This window comes from Pleurodeles waltl, chromosome 1_1 (genome assembly GCF_031143425.1).
Source record: "Pleurodeles waltl isolate 20211129_DDA chromosome 1_1, aPleWal1.hap1.20221129, whole genome shotgun sequence".
Taxonomy (NCBI): Eukaryota; Metazoa; Chordata; class Amphibia; order Caudata; family Salamandridae; genus Pleurodeles; species Pleurodeles waltl.
Window position 1 is genome coordinate 834,667 of NC_090436.1, and position 19,602 is coordinate 854,268.

General features: G+C 55.1%; 2 protein-coding genes across 3 annotated transcripts in view; one reads left to right on the forward strand and one right to left on the reverse strand.

Annotated features, from left to right (window-relative positions):
• LOC138247748 (zinc finger protein 436-like) overlaps positions 1-12,667 on the reverse strand; it is a 37,437-nt gene extending 24,770 nt beyond the window's left edge. Inside the window, exons 1-2 of one of the 2 annotated variants that reach the window (XM_069202132.1) lie at positions 12,492-12,667; positions 7,302-7,411 (exon numbers count right to left, since the gene is read on the reverse strand). The gene's annotated coding sequence lies outside the window, so the exon portion shown is untranslated. The remainder of the gene's footprint in view (positions 1-7,301; positions 7,412-12,491) is intronic. The other variant, XM_069202123.1, reaches the window with a different exon arrangement.
• LOC138291575 (uncharacterized) overlaps positions 1-19,602 on the forward strand; it is a 649,831-nt gene that overhangs the window by 437,487 nt on the left and 192,742 nt on the right. The window lies entirely within an intron of this gene.

The following is a 19,602-nucleotide window of genomic DNA, read 5'->3' on the forward strand; positions in this document are numbered from 1 at the left end:
TACTGTCTGGTGTGGGGAGGCAAGCTCCTACCTCCACCAAAGTTGGACAGTTGGACGTCAGGAGCCCTTCAGTCCACCACCAGTGTTGCTGGATCCACGCACTTCTTCAGGAGAGGGGACCAAAGCCACCGGTCATCACTGCATAGGGGTGCCTGCTGAAGCAGGGAAGTGACTCCTTCAAGAGAGATTCCTTCGTTCTTCTGGAGCAGGCTCAAGACAGGCAGTCTTTGAAGGATGCACGACCTGGAAACAGTTGCAGTTGTTGGCAGGAGCTGAAGATACAATGTTGCAGAAGTCGTCTTTGCTTCTTTTGTTGCAGTTTGTAGAGTTCCTGGATGGTCCAGATGGAGTTTCTTCGGTAAGAAGGTGAAGTAAAGGATGCAGAGGATTCCTGCTGGAGTCTTGCAATCTGAATCTGAAGAACCACCCAAGAGAGAGACCCTAAAAAGCCCTGAAAGGGGGATTGGTCAGCTACATAGGTAAGCACCTAAGAAGAGAAAACACCGCACTCCCAAAGATTTCACTGGCAGGTTGGTTTAATACTCAGGCAGTAGCATTCAGGCAATGTTAACCAGACACCACGACGCGTTTCAACATCTCATCTTTTTCAAGTGGTTTTCAGTCTGTCTCAAACAACAGCATGTAGACAGACTGAAAACGACTTGAAAAAGATGAGCTGTTGAAACGCGCAGCGGTGTCTTCAATGAATGATGTAATACCCTCTGGAGTTGTTTCTGATTGGGATGTAAAAACTGTTGATTTTATGTTATCTGAACTAGAGTATTTTACTGTATTTGAAAGTGAAGATGTTTATCAATCAATTATGAAGATATGTTATGTTACAATTATTATTATGGACATCATTTCATTCATAGAGCAAGTACCCCTAAGACTATTTTTAATTACACGCAATAGGAACATTGCTCAACTCCGCCCGTGTGGAGTTCTAAAACATACTCTGAAACGTTTCCATATTTTTCTGGACACAATAATGTTGGGATATATTATTTTAAATTGCCTATAATGGAACTACACAATGTTTTATTGACCAATACAAAATTGATTTATTGTGATTCCTTTGTTTCCTGGTTGGCTATAGAAGGCTATAAATACTGGCTGAAGTCGATAGACTTGAAAAGTGTATAGGAAACTACAAATTGGTAAATAAGGGGAAAGGAAGCTTTATTTAGAGCATGCTGATACCTGTTCAAAGGATATTTTAAATGAAACTGTGCACTGGACAAGCTGTTTAGGCTTGGCAAAAATTAAGGAATCAGGTGCGCCCAGTACCCCAGCTCCTGCTAAATTTTATAAATGGCAAAAATACATTAATGCAACTGAAGATCAGCTCGATGGGTGGGTCCAAAATGGAACATTTAAGACATCACTTTCAGGTTCTGGCTGGTGGTTACTGAGGACACAAATGATTGTCATGCACATTTTATGAACTCCTTAGGGGTTTTAGAACAAGTAGATCAGACCCTTGCTATGTGTCATCAAAACATTTGGGTATAGTAACAACATTCAGTGGGGAAATTAAGCCAGCAATGGTTAAAAGGTTCCTCACTAGATGCTGTTAAAGAACACCTCAGTCTCCTGTCAAACAACACAGACTTGCAGGACTTCCTGTTAGGCCCCAGAAGACAATGTACAAAGTGCTTCTTATATGTAATTTATAATGAAATTCGGAAAGATCCCAACAAGAAGCTGCTGCACGGTTAAGGTAAATAGATCAGGAACATTTGCAGAAAGCATTAACCATTACAGATACACCTTGTCCGACCGCATATACACTTTAAACAACATAGTTTCATCTGCAATAGACATAGTACAAAGTGACATGTCATATTTACAACATCGACAGAGCCAGCTTAGGTTCATTATGCAGCTGGGATGGACACTACAACAAACATTAAAATCTGGTCACTTTCCCTGGCCAAACTTTAGTGCAAGGGACAACCTTTCAGCATTTAATTTGACGCAACAGCAACAAATAATGGCTAAGAAGGAAACGACTTATGTTATGCTAAACATCGAAAAGTTAGGAAAGTTGCCTTTTACTGTGGCTGAAATACCATCTGCTGAATGGTTAATAAATGGGGTTATCAATCTGCCACCTTCAACACTGCAATTTACATCCTGCTTAAAACACATTTGAGTGGGCAGATATAAAAGGCTAGGAGATAGTTACATCCATGAGGTGTGGGAGCTACCCTTTTCGAACAAATGTCTCAATGGCATGAAAGAGGTCTTTCTTAGCGGCAGTGAATGCAAGACTTCTGTGAGCCATTCTATGGTTTGTAAATAGCTGCCCTTGCATTGGGCGTGCAACTCATCAGCAGTGAATTTAGCTTGCTATCTGAAGTGAGTTCCAGTCCCCCTGATCAGATCAGCGTTCTAGGTGCTCTCAAATGGAAGCTATGTACTTATTAATAGAGAGAGCTGTTGCGGAATGTGAGTGGAATTGCTTATGTAGTTTTGGTCTCCCAAAGTGTAACCTGTTGCGGTAACGTTCTCTTCCCCCACTTAACAGACTATAGCAGCAGATATTTGGCCTCACATTGCTACTTCAAATGTGAATTTTGACAAGCTAAGCAGACTAAAAGATATAGGGGGTCATTCTGACTCCCGCCGGCCGCGGTATCCGCAGGGCCAGCGGGAGCCACCAGAATACCGCTGCGCGGTCACAAGACCGCTGCGGGTATTCTGGGTTTCCCGCTGGGCTGGCGGGCGACCGCCAGAAGACCGCCCACCAGCCCAGCGGGAAACACCCTTCCACAAGGATGCCGGCTCCGAATGGAGCCGGCGGAGTGGAAGGGGTGCGACGGGTGCAGTTGCACCCGTCGCGATTTTCAGTGTCTGCATGGCAGACACTGAAAATCATGGTGGGGCCCTGTTACGGGGGCCCCTGCAGTGCCCATGCCATTGGCATGGGCACTGCAGGGGCCCCCAGGGGCCCCACAACACCCCATACCGCCATCCTGTTCCTGGCGGCCAAAACCGCCAGGAACAGGATGGCGGTATGGGGGTCGGAATCCCCATGGCGGCGCAGCAAGCTGCGCCGCCATGGAGGATTCCCCAGGGCAGCGGAAAACCGGCGGTACACCGCCGGTTTTCCGTTTCTGACCACGGCTGTACCGCCGCGGTCAGAATGCCCTTGGGAGCACCGCCAGCCTGTTGCCGGTGCTCCCGCGGTCCCCGGCCCTGGCGGTCCATGACCGCCAGGGTCGGAATGACCCCCATAGTGTTTCAATAACATGTGGCGCTGAAAGCTGCACGCGAGACCTATGCGCTCCAAGTGGCGGGGTCAACTGCAGAGATACAGTCCCTTTTAAATACAAACTTTCAGAGATACTTTGGTGAACTAGTGGGACACATTTTTAACATGTCCAGTACAACAGGGATTGTACATTTCTTTAGGGCTGTTGGTTCTGGTTTCGTAAGCACTTTCGATATTTGGCATTATACCTTCAGCCAATCACTCGATATTTTCAAGTATTTTCGGAGGACTTCCAATTACTTTGGCTATAATAGGTGGCATCTTGCTGTTTTTTTATTCGGAATGCCTGTCCCATCGTAACAAGGGGGACTGATGGCGCTTTCATCAGCGCAACTGTGTCGTGAACACATGATTAAGTATTTCGGAGCACCACTCCTGGAAGAACTGGAGTGCAACTGGTCTCTGTCATTCAGACAGGTTTGGGATTGTGTGCAGCTGTGTTTCGGTGCCACTGGTGCGTATTTGAATGTGCACTAAAAGTTTCTTTCTATGCAATGCTTACTTTATTTGGACGCTGATCCGTTGATGTTCTCGCTGAAGGCTCATTACCAGACTTGCGCATTGAGGGTGCATCTGCAATTTATGTGCTGCCCTTCGTGGATTATGCAGCTCTTGCCTCAACATCTGGCAAAACACAGAATGCTGCTGCCTCAGCTGGAGCTCAGGCTTTGGAACATGAGTGCTCCTTGGTTTCCCTTGGCACAGATTTGGTCACACTACCACCTGCCGAAGTGGAACATTTCCTTGCTATAATTGTCCCGGTTGTAATTGGAGATTTTGCAAACTGACACTGACTTAAATTCAGCTTAATTGGCACCACTGCTAAGATTTTAAATTGTCCAGTTAAACTTTTACCAATATGCCTACTCAAGTATGTTTTGACTTGTCACAGTTGGCATTTATGTATATATGTTTTAAAGTATTGAATTTTAGCTTCTTTTAATTTAGGAGCTAGTCTGCTTTACCACTTCTGAACAGACATGGGGAGGGTGTTGTGATGTCATTTTAGTAATGTCAGTGGGCATGTTATTTTAGCAACTAGGCCTGCTGTTCGTGCCCTTTAGCCTAGTTATGTTACATTTAATTCTTTTAGGAACTGTCATATTTGTGGTGATGATTTATTTTCCTTTATCTTGCTGTCTTTTCACTTAAGAATGTATTTACATTTCTTAGCACAACATTCTTTAACTCTGCCCTTTCTCCAAGGCTGCGATGAGATAGGATTGCCGGCACAAGTGGTACACCCAGTCTCTAGCATTTCACAGAAACATGTGTATTTTTACGTGGAGACACTTTTCTCAGAATACCAGCTGGTTTGTTATAAAACATCTCTCTGTCCCCTGGACGTTACAGGGAGGTTCCAGCCAGATGACTGCTATCGTATGCTATCTGACTTCGTTACAGCAGCTCGCGGAGACTGTCGATTCCCTTGTCTATATGGGGATGGTGTATCAACAAACGACAGGCTCCTTCACCGCTATAATACTCTGGGGTGGGCGGGATGATGTCTTCCTGGGCGGCTCTGAAGGGCGGATTAGGGCTTATCCTGCTGTGCTCTAACATAGAACATTAGTGGCGTAAGTAGGAATCACACATCTTGTATACTAACAGTATGGTGAGACTTTTCTTGTGTTCCACTTTTCTTGTCACCATTTTGCTTCTAGTATGCGTCATCATTCTAATTATTGCATTTCATGCCATTTTATCTAAGACGCAGCTGATTCAATAACTCTTACTGAACCATTTTTCTGACGCTGCTTGCCTTTGCATGTGTAAGGCAAATGTAACTGAGAGAAAAGGATGAGATCTGATCCACCACAATTTCCCTGGGAAGTCACAATGTCATCTCTTGGGCAGAGGTGATGTGCTGCTGACTGGCCGTAAACGGATTAGGCCGACAGTTGTCACATGGTGTGGGATCGACCTCAGCTCCCCACAATTCGGATGATGTTGCCGCCCAAATCCAGCAGCCTCATTGGTACAATGAGAGCCAACGCAACACACCCCCCCTTTCCTTGTAGACACCCCCCGGATCTGCGAACCAACAGCAGAAGACGCTTCTTCTCTCACCTGGTGGCCAAATCCTGGAACAACCTTTCCCGCACCTTAGGATCCCCATCAGACTGGGAATTCAGGTAAGGACTCGACCTGGCTGTTTGAATGAACAGAGCACCGCAAAGCAGCTAGCAGCTGCAGCGCCTTGAGGCCCTCACGGGTGATTTGCTTCACTTTACAAATGGCCGATTGATTGATAAGTTACAATGAGGATTGTACTCACCAAATCCTGGATTTCTGTCTGGACTTAATAGTCATGTGCTCCGCACTTACGGGATTAATGGATTCTCAGTACTCTTATAATATGATTGTATTTAATCAACGTTATTCCATACGGTGGTTGATGCTAAACGTCGCACATCTGAGACCGAGAAATCAAGGTTAACAAGTCAGATGGTACAATCATGTGGAGGGTGCCAGCCTGGTGCAGAAACCCAACCACCACGGGTTTTGTAATGCACAGAAACAATGGCGGCAATACAGGAGAACCACCTATGTCCCGTGCTGTAAAGAACAAAATGCCAAGCAGAAAGAGCAACCAGGGCACTCCGAGGTAATAATTTCAAGAAGCAAAAAGCTTGCAGAATAGTTTTTAATCCTTATAAATGAAAGATCGAATAAAAATCAAGAGACATCAACGTCCATATGTTGAGATATCAACGTCCATATATTCAAACAAAAATATGTAAATTCGGTAACGGCCTAATCCTTAGGAATGAAAGATCGAATACATATACAGAGATGTTAACGTCCATATATTGTACAAATATAAGAGAACACGGTAACAGCCAACACGTGTTTCGTCCAAAGGACTTCTTCAAGGCTCGAGGACAGAAGTAGGATTATCTAAAATGTTTCCGTTAGTACTCCGAATGAGGATTCTAAATCATGGGTGAAAAATGAGTCCTCCATCAAAGTAAAGATGGAGCTCCATATCTCCCAGGAAAAATGTTTTTATAAAGTAGATGGAGTATCCTGTGAAGTGTATCCGTGGTGTAGGGGATACACTATTAAAAGGGCCTATATGGACCCAGTCCGTACTTCCCCAGGATCCGGGAATCTAGAGACAGCGAGACGTGTAGTAGATTTAACAGCGCATGATAACGTTGTCGTATTCCAATAAATTTTTCCTGGGAGATATGGAGCTCCATCTTTACTTTGATGGAGGACTCATTTTTCACCCATGATTTAGAATCCTCATTCGGAGTTTTAGATAATCCTACTTCTGTCCTCGAGCCTTGAAGATGTCCTTTGGACGAAACACGTGTTGGCTGTTACCGTGTTCTCTTATATTTGTACAATATATGGACATTAACATCTCTGTATATGTATTCGATCTTTCATTCCTAAGGATTAGGCCGTTACCGAATTTACATATTTTTGTTTGAATATATGGACGTTGATATCTCAACATATGGACGTTGATATCTCTTGATTTTTATTCGATCTTTCATTTATAAGGATTAAAAACTATTCTGCAAGCTTTTTCCTTCTTGAAATTATTACCTCGGAGTGCCCTGGTTGCTCTTTTTGCTTGGCGTGATTGTATTTATTATGTTCCTATTTATGTTTCTTATCCTCTTCTATGCGTATTAAATATTGTGGGTAACAACAACATTGTGTTGTCTCATGACACTATAGATAAAACTGAACTATATTCATATTGACAGGGAGTAGACAACTAGTCTCAGGTGCTCTGTGGTCCCTTATAGCAAGTAATAACAGAAGCTGCAATGAGGAACAATGTAACTTATTCAAACAAGAGACAAGAACGGTGTCGCTCTAAACAACAGATAGCAAGCGAATAATAAAGAAGCTCACACTGACCACACGCAACAGTATTCCAGCTGCAATGGGACATAAGACACATTCACCCAGATCTTTAGCTAATGACAGAGAGTGAATATGGCCCCCAAAGCGCAGAGCATGATGGCCCCCACCCAGTAGAGTCACCGGCCATGCTCACCTTCCTCTTTCACATTTCCACGTGCGTCAGTGGTCTCACTCTGCCCCAGGAGGAGTAACTGCTGAATGTGAGTCCTAAAGAGCGGAAAACTTCATTAACTGCTGAACAACCTGCACAGCAAGATAAACACAGGACTTGTGACCTCTGCACCACCAGAACATCACCCCCCCGTCCATGTCAAACATTGGGGCGCCCTCCCCTGATCCAAACCACCTCTGCTCACCATCAGCCACTACTCACCCAGCTTCAAACAAAGGATGGGGCCCAAAGTTCTGTGTGAGAGGACCTCTCTCTGGGGCTCTGGCCACCTCTGGCCCACTCTCAGGGGCCCTGGCTATCTCTGGCCCCCTCTCTGGGGCCCTGGCTATCTCTGGCCCCCTCTCTGGGGCCCTGGCTATCTCTGGCCCCCCTCTCTGGGGCCCTGGCTGTCTCTGACCCCTCTCTGTCTCTGACCCCCTCTCAGGGGCCCTGGATGACTCTGACCCCCTCCGGTCTCTGACCCCCCTCTCAGGGGACCTGGATCTCTCTGGCCCTCTCTCAGGGGCCCTGTCTATCTCTGAACTCTCTCAGGGGCCCTGGCTGTCTCTGACCCCCTCTCAGGGGCACTAGCTGTCTCTGACCCCCTCTCAGGGGCCCTGGCAGTCTCTGACACCCCTCTCAGGGGCCCTGGCAGTCTCTGACACCCCTCTCAGGGGCCCTGGCAGTCTCTGACCCCCCTCTCAGGGGCCCTGGCAGTCTCTGACCCCCCTCTCAGGGGCCCTGGCAGTCTCTGACCCCCCTCTCAGGGGCCCTGGCAGTCTCTGAACCTCTCTCAGGGGCCCTGGCTGTCTCTGACCCCCCCCCTCTCAGGGGCCCTGGCTGTCTCTGACCCCCCCTCTCAGGGGCCCTGGCTGTCCACACCCCCCCTCTCAGGGGCCCTGGCTGTCTCTGACCCCCCCTCTCAGGGGCCCTGGCTGTCTCTGACCCACTCTCGGTCTCTGACCCCCTCTCTGGGACCCTGGCTGTCTCTGACCCCTCTCTGTCTCTGACCCCCCCTCTCTGGGGCCCTGGCTGTCTCTGACCCCTCTCTGTCTCTGACCCCCCCTCTCAGGGGCCCTGGCTGTCTCTGGCCCACTCTCGGTCTCTGACCCCCTCTCTGGGACCCTGGCTGTCTCTGACCCCTCTCTGACCCCCCCCTCTCAGGGGCCCTGGCTGTCTCTGGCCCTCTCTCAGGGGCCCTGTCTATCTCTGAAGTCTCTCAGGGCCCCTGGCTGTCTCTGACCCCCCCTCTCAGGGGCCCTGGCTGTCTCTGACCCCCCCTCTCAGGGGCCCTGGCTGTCTCTGACCCCCTCTCAGGGGCCCTAGCTGTCTCTGAACCCCCCTCAGGGGCCCTGGCTGTCTCTGGCCCCCTCTCAGGGGCCCTGGCTGTCTCTGGCCCCCTCTCAGGGGCCCTGGCTGTCTCTGGCCCCCTCTCAGGGGCCCTGGCTGTCTCTGGCCCCCCTCTCAGGGGCCCTGGTTGTCTCTGGCCCCCTCTCAGGGGCCCTGGATATCTCTGTCTCCCTCTCAGGGGCCCTGGCTGTCCCTGGCCCCTCTCTCAGGGGCCCTGGATATCTCTGGCTCCCTCTCAGGGGCCATGGCTGTCTCTGACCCCTCTCAGGGGCCCTGGCTGTCTCTGACCCCTCTCAGGGGCCCTGGCTGTCTCTGAACCCCCCTCAGGGGCCCTGGATATCTCTGGCTCCCTCTCAGGGGCCCTGGCTGTCTCTGACCCCCTCTCAGGGGCCCTGGCTGTCTCTGAACCCCCCTCAGGGGCCCTGGCTGTCTCTGACCCCCTCTCAGGGGCCCTGGCTGTCTCTGGCCCCCCTCTCAGGGGCCCTGGCTGTCTCTGGCCCCCCTCTCAGGGGCCCTGGCTGTCTCTGGCCCCCCTCTCAGGGGCCCTGGCTGTCTCTGGGCCCTGGTTGTCTCTGGCCCCCTCTCAGGGGCCCTGGCTGTCTCTGGCCCCCCTCTCAGGGGCCCTGGCTGTCTCTGGCCCCCCTCTCAGGGGCCCTGGCTGTCTCTGACCCCTCTCTGTCTCTGACCCCCCCCCTCTCAGGGGCCCTGGCTGTCTCTGGCCCTCTCTCAGGGGCCCTGTCTATCTCTGAAGTCTCTCAGGGCCCCTGGCTGTCTCTGCCCCCCCCTCTCAGGGGCCCTGGCTGTCTCTGACCCCCCCTCTCAGGGGCCCTGGCTGTCTCTGAACCCCCCTCAGAGGCCCTGGCTGTCTCTGACCCCCTCTCAGGGGCCCTGGCTGTCTCTGGCCCCCTCTCAGGGGCCCTGGCTGTCTCTGGCCCCCCTCTCAGGGGCCCTGGCTGTCTCTGGTCCCCCTCTCAGGGGCCCTGGCTGTCTCTGGTCCCCCTCTCAGGGGCCCTGGCTGTCTCTGACCCCCTCTCAGGGGCCCTGGCTGTCTTTGACCCCCTCTCAGGGGCCCTGGCTGTCTCTGGCCCCCCTCTCAGGGGCCCTGGTTGTCTCTGGGCCCTGGTTGTCTCTGGCCCCCTCTCAGGGGCCCTGGCTGTCTCTGCCCCCCCTCTCAGGGGCCCTGGTTGTCTCTGGGCCCTGGTTGTCTCTGGCCCCCTCTCAGGGGCCCTGGTTGTCTCTGACCCCCTCTCAGGGGCCCTGGTTGTCTCTGACCCCCTCTCAGAGGCCCAGGCTGTCTCTGACCCCCTCTCAGGGGCCCTGGATATCTCTGACCCCCTCTCAGGGGCCCTGGATATCTCTGACCCCCTCTCAGGGGCCCTGGATATCTCTGACCCCCTCTCAGGGGCCCTGGCTGTCTCTGGCCCCCCTCTCAGGGGCCCAGGCTGTCTCTGACCCCCTCTCAGGGGCCCTGGCTGTCTCTGGCCCCCCTCTCAGGGGCCCTGGCTGTCTCTGGCCCCCCTCTCAGGGGCCCTGGCTGTCTCTGGGCCCCCTCTCAGGGGCCCTGGTTGTCTCTGGGCCCTGGTTGTCTCTGGCCCCCTCTCAGGGGCCCTGGCTGTCTCTGCCCCCCCTCTCAGGGGCCCTGGTTGTCTCTGGGCCCTGGTTGTCTCTGGCCCCCTCTCAGGGGCCCTGGATATCTCTGACCCCCTCTCAGGGGCCCTGGTTGTCTCTGGCCCCCTCTCAGGGGCCCTGGTTGTCTCTGACCCCCTCTCAGAGGCCCAGGCTGTCTCTGACCCCCTCTCAGGGGCCCTGGATATCTCTGACCCCCTCTCAGGGGCCCTGGATATCTCTGACCCCCTCTCAGGGGCCCTGGATATCTCTGACCCCCTCTCAGGGGCCCTGGCTGTCTCTGGCCCCCCTCTCAGGGGCCCTGGCTGTCTCTGGCCCCCCTCTCAGGGGCCCTGGCTGTCTCTGGCCCCCCTCTAAGGGGCCCTGGTTGTCTCTGGCCCCCTCTCAGGGGCCCTGGTTGTCTCTGGCCCCCTCTCAGGGGCCCTGGATATCTCTGACCCCCTCTCAGGGGCCCTGGTTGTCTCTGACCCCCTCTCAGGGGCCCTGGTTGTCTCTGACCCCCTCTCAGGGGCCCTGGTTGTCTCTGACCCCCTCTCAGGGGCCCAGGCTGTCTCTGACCCCCTCTCAGGGGCCCTGGATATCTCTGACCCCCTCTCAGGGGCCCTGGATATCTCTGACCCCCTCTCAGGGGCCCTGGATATCTCTGACCCCCTCTCAGGGGCCCTGGCTGTCTCTGGCCCCCCTCTCAGGGGCCCAGGCTGTCTCTGACCCCCTCTCAGGGGCCCTGGCTGTCTCTGACCCCCTCTCAGGGGCCCTGGCTGTCTCTGGCCCCCCTCTCAGGGGCCCTGGCTGTCTCTGGCCCCCCTCTCAGGGGCCCTGGCTGTCTCTGGCCCCCCTCTCAGGGGCCCTGGCTGTCTCTGGCCCCCCTCTCAGGGGCCCTGGCTGTCTCTGGCCCCCCTCTCAGGGGCCCTGGTTGTCTCTGGGCCCTGGTTGTCTCTGGCCCCCTCTCAGGGGCCCTGGCTGTCTCTGCCCCCCCTCTCAGGGGCCCTGGTTGTCTCTGGGCCCTGGTTGTCTCTGGCCCCCTCTCAGGGGCCCTGGATATCTCTGACCCCCTCTCAGGGGCCCTGGTTGTCTCTGGCCCCCTCTCAGAGGCCCAGGCTGTCTCTGACCCCCTCTCAGGGGCCCTGGATATCTCTGACCCCCTCTCAGGGGCCCTGGATATCTCTGACCCCCTCTCAGGGGCCCTGGCTGTCTCTGACCCCCTCTCAGGGGCCCTGGCTGTCTCTGACCCCCTCTCAGGGGCCCTGGCTGTCTCTGGCCCCCCTCTCAGGGGCCCTGGCTGTCTCTGGCCCCCCTCTAAGGGGCCCTGGTTGTCTCTGGCCCCCTCTCAGGGGCCCTGGATATCTCTGACCCCCTCTCAGGGGCCCTGGTTGTCTCTGACCCCCTCTCAGGGGCCCTGGTTGTCTCTGACCCCCTCTCAGGGGCCCTGGCTGTCTCTGGCCCCCCTCTCAGGGGCCCTGGTTGTCTCTGGCCCCCCTCTCAGGGGCCCTGGCTGTCTCTGGCCCCCCTCTAAGGGGCCCTGGTTGTCTCTGGCCCCCTCTCAGGGGCCCTGGATATCTCTGACCCCCTCTCAGGGGCCCAGGCTGTCTCTGACCCCCTCTCAGGGGCCCTGGTTGTCTCTGACCCCCTCTCAGGGGCCCTGGTTGTCTCTGACCCCCTCTCAGGGGCCCTGGTTGTCTCTGGCCCCCCTCTCAGGGGCCCTGGTTGTCTCTGGCCCCCTCTCAGGGGCCCTGGCTGTCTCTGCCCCCCCTCTCAGGGGCCCTGGTTGTCTCTGGGCCCTGGTTGTCTCTGGCCCCCTCTCAGGGGCCCTGGATATCTCTGACCCCCTCTCAGGGGCCCTGGTTGTCTCTGGCCCCCTCTCAGGGGCCCTGGTTGTCTCTGACCCCCTCTCAGGGGCCCTGGATATCTCTGACCCCCTCTCAGGGGCCCAGGCTGTCTCTGGCCCCCCTCTCAGGGGCCCTGGCTGTCTCTGACCCCCTCTCAGGGGCCCTGGCTGTCTCTGACCCCTCTCTGTCTCTGACCCCCCCTCTCTGGGGCCCTGGCTGTCTCTGACCCCCCCTCTCAGGGGCCCTGGTTGTCTCTGACCCCCTCTCAGGGGCCCTGGTTGTCTCTGACCCCCTCTCAGGGGCCCTGGTTGTCTCTGGCCCCCTCTCAGGGGCCCTGGTTGTCTCTGACCCCCTCTCAGGGGCCCCTCACCTGCCCTCTCTCCGGTGCGGACCACGGGCGCAGAATGGGGAATAACCCCGCGGGCTTCGCTCCTCACAAGGGCGGGAATGAGGAATAACAGGACGGGGGTGGGGGGGGGGGGGGGGGGGATGGGCGTAACCGCCGCGCGTCCTTGTGTGGGCGGGGCCTGCTTCGGGCCTCTTTCTACACTCAGTAGCGGCACTTCCGGGGAGGGACATCCGGTTATTCCCCATTCACAGGAAAGGGTGGGGCAGAGAGCAGGGGCAGGTAGGAGATCCACGGGCAGAGAGCAGGGGCAGGTAGGAGATCCATGGGCAGAGGGCAGCGGCTGGTAGGAGATCCATGGGCAGAGAGCAGGGGCAGGTAGGAGATCCATGGGCAGAGAGCAGGGGCAGGTAGGAGATCCATGGGCAGAGAGCAGGGGCAGGTAGGAGATCCATGGACAGAGAGCAGGGGCAGGTAGGAGATCCATGGGCAGAGAGCAGGGGCAGGTAGGAGATCCATGGGCAGAGAGCAGGGGCAGGTAGGAGATCCATGGGCAGAGGGCAGGGGCAGGTAGGAGATCCATGGGCAGAGAGCAGGGGCTGGTAGGAGATCCATGGGCAGAGAGCAGGTAGGAGATCCATGGGCAGAGAGCAGGGGCTGGTAGGAGATCCATGGGCAGAGAGCAGGTAGGAGATCCATGGGCAGAGAGCAGGGGCTGGTAGGAGATCCATGGGCAGAGGGCAGCGGCTGGTAGGAGATCCATGGGCAGAGAGCAGGGGCAGGTAGGAGATCCATGGGCAGAGAGCAGGGGCAGGTAGGAGATCCATGGGCAGAGAGCAGGGGCAGGTAGGAGATCCACGGGCAGAGAGCAGGGGCAGGTAGGAGATCCACGGGCAGAGAGCAGGGGCTGGTAGGAGATCCATGGGCAGAGAGCAGGGGCAGGTAGGAGATCCACAGGCAGAGAGCAGGGGCAGGTAGGAGATCCACGGGCAGAGGGCAGGGGCAGGTAGGAGATCCACGGGCAGAGAGCAGGGGCAGGTAGGAGATCCATGGGCAGAGGGCAGGGGCAGGTAGGAGATCCATGGGCAGAGGGCAGGGGCAGGTAGGAGATCCATGGGCAGAGAGCAGGGGCAGGTAGGAGATCCATGGACAGAGAGCAGGGGCAGGTAGGAGATCCATGGACAGAGAGCAGGGGCAGGTAGGAGATCCATGGGCAGAGGGCAGGGGCAGGTAGGAGATCCATGGGCAGAGGGCAGGGGCAGGTAGGAGATCCATGGGCAGAGAGCAGGGGCTGGTAGGAGATCCATGGGCAGAGAGCAGGTAGGAGATCCATGGGCAGAGAGCAGGGGCTGGTAGGAGATCCATGGGCAGAGAGCAGGTAGGAGATCCAGGGGCAGAGGGCAGGGGCAGGTAGGAGATCCACGGGCAGGGAGCAGGTAGGAGATCCAGGGGCAGAGGGCAGGGGCAGGTAGAAGATCCACGGGCAGAGGGCAGGGGCAGGTAAGAGATCCACGGGCAGGGAGCAGGGGCAGGTAGGAGATCCAGGGGCAGAGGGCAGGGGCAGGTAGGAGATCCACAGGCAGGGGCAGGTAGGAGATCCACGGGCAGGGAGCAGGGGCAGGTAGGAGATCCATGGGCAGAGAGAAGGGGCAGGTAGGAGATCCATGGGCAGAGGGCAGGGGCAGGTAGGAGATCCACGGGCAGTGAGCAGGGGCAGGTAGAAGATCCACGGGCAGGGGCAGGTAAGAGATCCACGGGCAGAGAGCAGGAGCAGGTAGAAGATCCACGGGCAGAGGGCAGGTAAGAGATCCACAGGCAGGGGCAGGTAGGAGATCCACGGGCAGGGGGCAGGGGCAGGTAGGAGATCCAATGGCAGAGAGCAGGTAGGAGATCCATGGGCAGAGGGCAGGTAGGAGATCCATGGGCAGAGAGCAGGTAGGAGATCCATGGGCAGAGGGCAGGTAGGAGATCCATGGGCAGAGAGCAGGGGCAGGTAGGAGATCCACGGGCAGAGGGCAGGGGCAGGTAGGAGATCCAGGGGCAGAGAGCAGGAGCAGGTAGGAGATCCATGGACAGAGAGCAAGGGCAGGTAGGAGATCCATGGGCAGAGAGCAGGGGCACGTAGGTGATCCACGGGCAGAGAGCAGGGACTGGTAGGAGATCCATGGGCAGAGAGCAGGGGCAGGTAGGAGATCCATGGGCAGAGAGCAGGTAGGAGATCCAGGGGCAGGTAGGAAATCCATGGGCAGAGGGCAGGGGCAGGTAGGAGCTCCATGGGCAGAGAGCAGGGGCTGGTAGGAGATCCATGGGCAGAGAGCAGGGGCAGGTAGGAGATCCATGGGCAGAGGGCCGGGGCAGGTAAGAGATCCACGGGCAGGGGCAGGTAGGAGATCCACGGGAAGAGAGCAGGGGCAGGTAGGAGATCCATGGGCAGAGAGCAGGTAGGAGATCCATGGGCAGGTAGGAGATCCATGGGCAGAGGGCAGGGGCAGGTAGGAAATCCATGGGCAGAGAGCAGGGGCTGGTAGGAGATCCACGGGCAGAGAGCAGGGGGCCGGTACTAGATCCACGGGCAGAGAGCAGGGAGAGGTAAGAGATCCACAGGCAGAGAGCAGGGGCAGGTAGGAGATCCATGGACAGAGAGCAGGGGCGGGCAGAGAGCAGGGGCAGGTAGGAGGTCCATGGACAGAGGGCAGGGGCAGGTAGGGGATCAATGGGCAGAGAGCAGGAGCAGGTAGGAGATCCATGGACAGATGCCTGGAGGCAGGTAGGAGATCCATGGACAGAGGGCAGGGGGCAGGTGGGAGAGGGTCCCCACACCTTGGAATCCAAGATGGCTAATGCCAGGAACACTCTGGAGGAGCTCTGGCCACCACCCCTGGGGTGGTGATGGACAGGGGAGTGGTCACTCCCCTTTCCTTTGTGCAGTTTCGCGCAAGAGCAGGGACTGGGGGTCCCGGAACCGGTGTAGACTGGATTATGCAAGGAGGGCACCGTTTGTGCCCTTGAAAGCATTTCCAGAGGCTCTGGGAGGATACCCCTCCCATGCCTGTAACACCTATTTCCAATCGGAGAGGGTGTAACACCCCTCTCCTAAAGGAAATGTATTGTTCTGCCTTCCTGATATTGAGCTGCTCAATCCCCAGGAGGCCAGAAACCTGTCTGTGAGGTGGCAGCAACAGGGGCTGCAGTGGAAACCTCCGAGAGCTGGTTTGGCAGTACTGGGGGTCCATGGAGGAGCCTCCAGGGAGCATGGAATTGGCCCCCCGATACCAGAATTGTATTAGGGGTTCAATTTCTCAATCTTAGACACCTCACATGGCCGTATTCGGGGTTACCATTGTGAAGCTACATGTATGTAGTGCACGCTTATAATGGTGTCCCTGCACTCACGAAGGCCGGGAAATTGGTCCTGGACAACGTGGGGGCACCTTTGCTAGTGCAAGGGTGCCCTCACACACAGTAACTTTGCACCTAGCCTTCAGTAACAGAAGGTTAGACATATAGGTGACTTATAAGTTACCCGGTGCAGAGAAAAATGGCTGTGAAATAGTGTTTGCACTATTTCACTCAGGCTGCAGTGGCAGTCCTGAAGGAGTGTTTGTCGGAGCTCCTTATGGGTGGCAAAAGAAATGCTGAAGCCCATAAGGATTTCCTGGAACCCCAATACCCTGGGTACCTAGCTACCATATACTAGGGACTTATAAGGGGGGTCCAGTGTGCCAATCTGAATTGGAATATGGAGTCACTAGACTGTAGTGACAAATGTGGTAAACAGAGAGAGCATAAGCACTGGAGTTCTGGTTAGCAGAACTCCAGTGACACAGTCAAGCATACTGACAACACAGTAAAACACACTGACATATAGGCCACAACTATGAGCACTGGGGTCCTGACTAGCAGGATCCCAGTGAGACAGTAAAAACACACTGACAAACAGGCTATAAATGGGGGTAACCATGGTAGAAGAAAGCCACCTTCCTAGAATGATACTATCTTTCCACCCCAGGTAGATCGCTGCCCTGTCTCAAGCTGCCACTGTAGTCTCTGTAGGGGTCGGGAGAACCTTTTCTCTTTCCACCCCATAAAGGTAATTGTAGGAGGCTGGCCTGGCTTTTAGTGGGTACCATGTGGTACTTACACCTTGTGCCAGGTCCAGTTATCCCTTATTAGTAGAATAGAGGTGTTTCTAGCAGCTTAGACGGTTAGAGGTAGCTATAGCAAAGCAGCTTAGGCTGAACTAGGAGACATGTAAAGCTCCTACTATACCACTGATATCATATAGCACAATATCATAAGAAAACACAATACTCAGAGTTACTAAAAATAAAGGTACTTTATTTTAGTGACAATATGCCAAAAGTATCTCAGAGGATACTCTCACTTAGGAGGTAAATAATATACACAAATTATATGTACACAAACCCAAAACAGGTAAGTAACAGTAAGAAAAATAGTGCAAACAACGTAGAATCACAATAGAATGCAATAGGTAGAAAAAGGCCTAGTGGCAACACAAACGATATACTCCAAAAGTGGAATGCGAATCACGAATGGACCCCAGACCTATTGTAGGTTGTAGAGGGTCGCTGGGACTGTGAGAGAACAGTAAGGGTGTCCAAAATACCCCACCCCAAGACCCTGAAAAGTAGGAGTAAAGTTACCCTACTGCCCCAGAAAGACAGTATAGTCGAGATAGGGGATTCTGCAAGAACCACAACCACCAGCAAAACACTGAAGACGGATTCCTGGACCTGAGGATCTGTAATGGAAGGGGACCAAGTCCAAGAGTCACGCAAGTGTCCAGGGGGGCAGGAGCCCACTAAACCCTGGATGAAGATGCAAAAGGGCTGCCTCCGGGTGGAACAAGCCGAAGATTCTGCAACAACGGAAGGTGCCAGGAACTTCTCCTTTGGTCAGAAGATGTCCCACGGCGTGCTGGAGGATGCAGAAGTGTTTCCATGCAGAAGTACTGCAAACAAGCATTGCTAGCTGCAAGAGCCGCGGTTGAGGATTTTGGGTGCTGCTGGGGACCAGGAAAGACCAGGATGTCGCCCCTTGGAGGAGGAGACAGAGGGGGCGCTCAGCAACTCAGAGAGCTCCTGCAGAAGCAGGCAGCACCCGCAGAAGTACCGGAACAGGCACTTAGAAGATCTGAGGACAGCAGTCGACTCAGAGTCACAGAGGAGGGTCCCACGACGTCGGAGTCCAACTCAGCGAGTTGGGCAATGCAGGACGGAGTGCTGGGGACCCAGGCTAGGCTGTGCACAAAGGAACCCTTGGAAAAGTGCACAGAAGCCGGAGCAACTGCAGATCACGCAGTACACAGGATTACTGTCTGGCGTGGGGAGGCAAAGACTTACCTCCACCAAATTTGGACTGAAGGGCCACTGGACTGTGGGAGACACTTGGACCCAGCTCCTGTGTTCCAGGGACCATGCACCTCAGGATGAGAGGGGACCCAGAGGACCGGTGATGCAGAAGTTTGGTGCCTGCGTTGGCAGGGGGAAGATTCCGTCGACCCACAGATTTCTTCTTGGCTTCCAGTGCAGGGTGAAGGCAGATGACCCCCAGAGCATGCACCACCGGGAAACAGTCGAGAAAGCCGGCAGGATGAGGCGCTACAATGTTGCTGGTAGTTGCTACTTTGTTGCGGTTTTGCAGGCATCGTGCAGCAGTCAGCGGTCGATCCTTGGCAGAAGTCGAAGAGGGAAGTGCAGAGGAACTCTGGTGAGCTCTTGCATTCGTTATCTGAAGAATACCCCAGAGGAGAGACCCTACATAGCCAGAAAAGGAGGTTTGGCTACCAAGAAAGGAGGATTGGCTACCAAGAAAGGTAAGAGCCTATCAGAGGGGGTCTCTGACGTCACCTGCTGGCACTGGCCACTCAGAGCAGTCCAGTGTGCCCCCAACACCTCTGTTTCCAAGATGGCAGAGGTCTGGGACACACTGGAGGAGCTCTGGGCACCTCCCCTGGGAGGTACTGGTCAAGGGAGTGGTCACTCCCCTTTCCTTTGTCCAGTTTCGCACCAGAGCAGGGCTGGGAGATCCCTGGACCGAAGTAGACTTGCTTATGCAAAGATGGGCACAAGCTGTGCCCATCAAAGCATTTCAAGAGGCTGGGGGAGGCTACTCCTCCCCAGCCCTTCACACCTATTTCCAAAGGGAGAGGGTGTAACACCGTCTCTCAGAGGAAATCCTTTGTTCTGCCTTCCTGGGCCGGGGCTGCCCAGACCCCAGGAGGGCAGAATCCTGTCTGAGGGGTTGGCAGCAGCAGCAGTTGCAGTGGAAACCCCGGAAAGCAATTTGGCAGTACCCGGGTTCTGTGCTAGAGACCCGGGGGATCATGGAATTGTCCCCCCAATACCAGAATGGTATTGGGGGGACAATTCCATGATCTTAGACATGTTACATGGCCATGTTCGGAGTTACCATTGTGACGTTATACATAGGTAGTGACCTATGTATAGTGCACACGTGTAATGGTGAATCCGACCTCACAAAGTCCGGGGAATTTGCCCTGAATGATGTGGGGGCACCTTGGCTACTGCCAGGGTGCCCACACACTAAGGGGGTCGTACCGCGGTCAAATGACCGCGGCGGTCATTCTGACTTTCCCGCTGGGCCGGCGGGCGACCGCCAGAAGGCCGCCCGCCGGCCCAGCGGGAAAGCCCCTTCAACAATGCAGTGGCACCCGTCGTGATTTTCAGTGTCTGCTTTGCAGACACTGAAAATCTTTATGGGGCCCTATTAGGGGGCCCCACGACACCCGTTCCCACCATCCTGTTTCTGGCGGTGAAAACCGCCAGAAACAGGATGGCGGGAAGGTGGTCGGAACCCCCATGGCGGCGCTGCTTGCAGCGCCGCCGTGGAGGATTCCCTGCGGCAGGGGAAAACCGGCGGGAAACCGCTGGTTTCCCTTTTCTGACTGCGGCTTTACCGCCGTGGTCAGAATGGCCCCTGAAGCACCGCCAGCCTGTTGGCGGTGCTTCCTCTGTCCCCGGCCCTGGCGGTCCATGACCGCCAGGGTCGGAATGACCCCCTAAGTAACTTGGCACCCAACCTTCACCAGATGAAGGTTAAACATATACGTGACTTATAAGTTACTTATGTGCAGTGAAAAATGGCTGTGAAA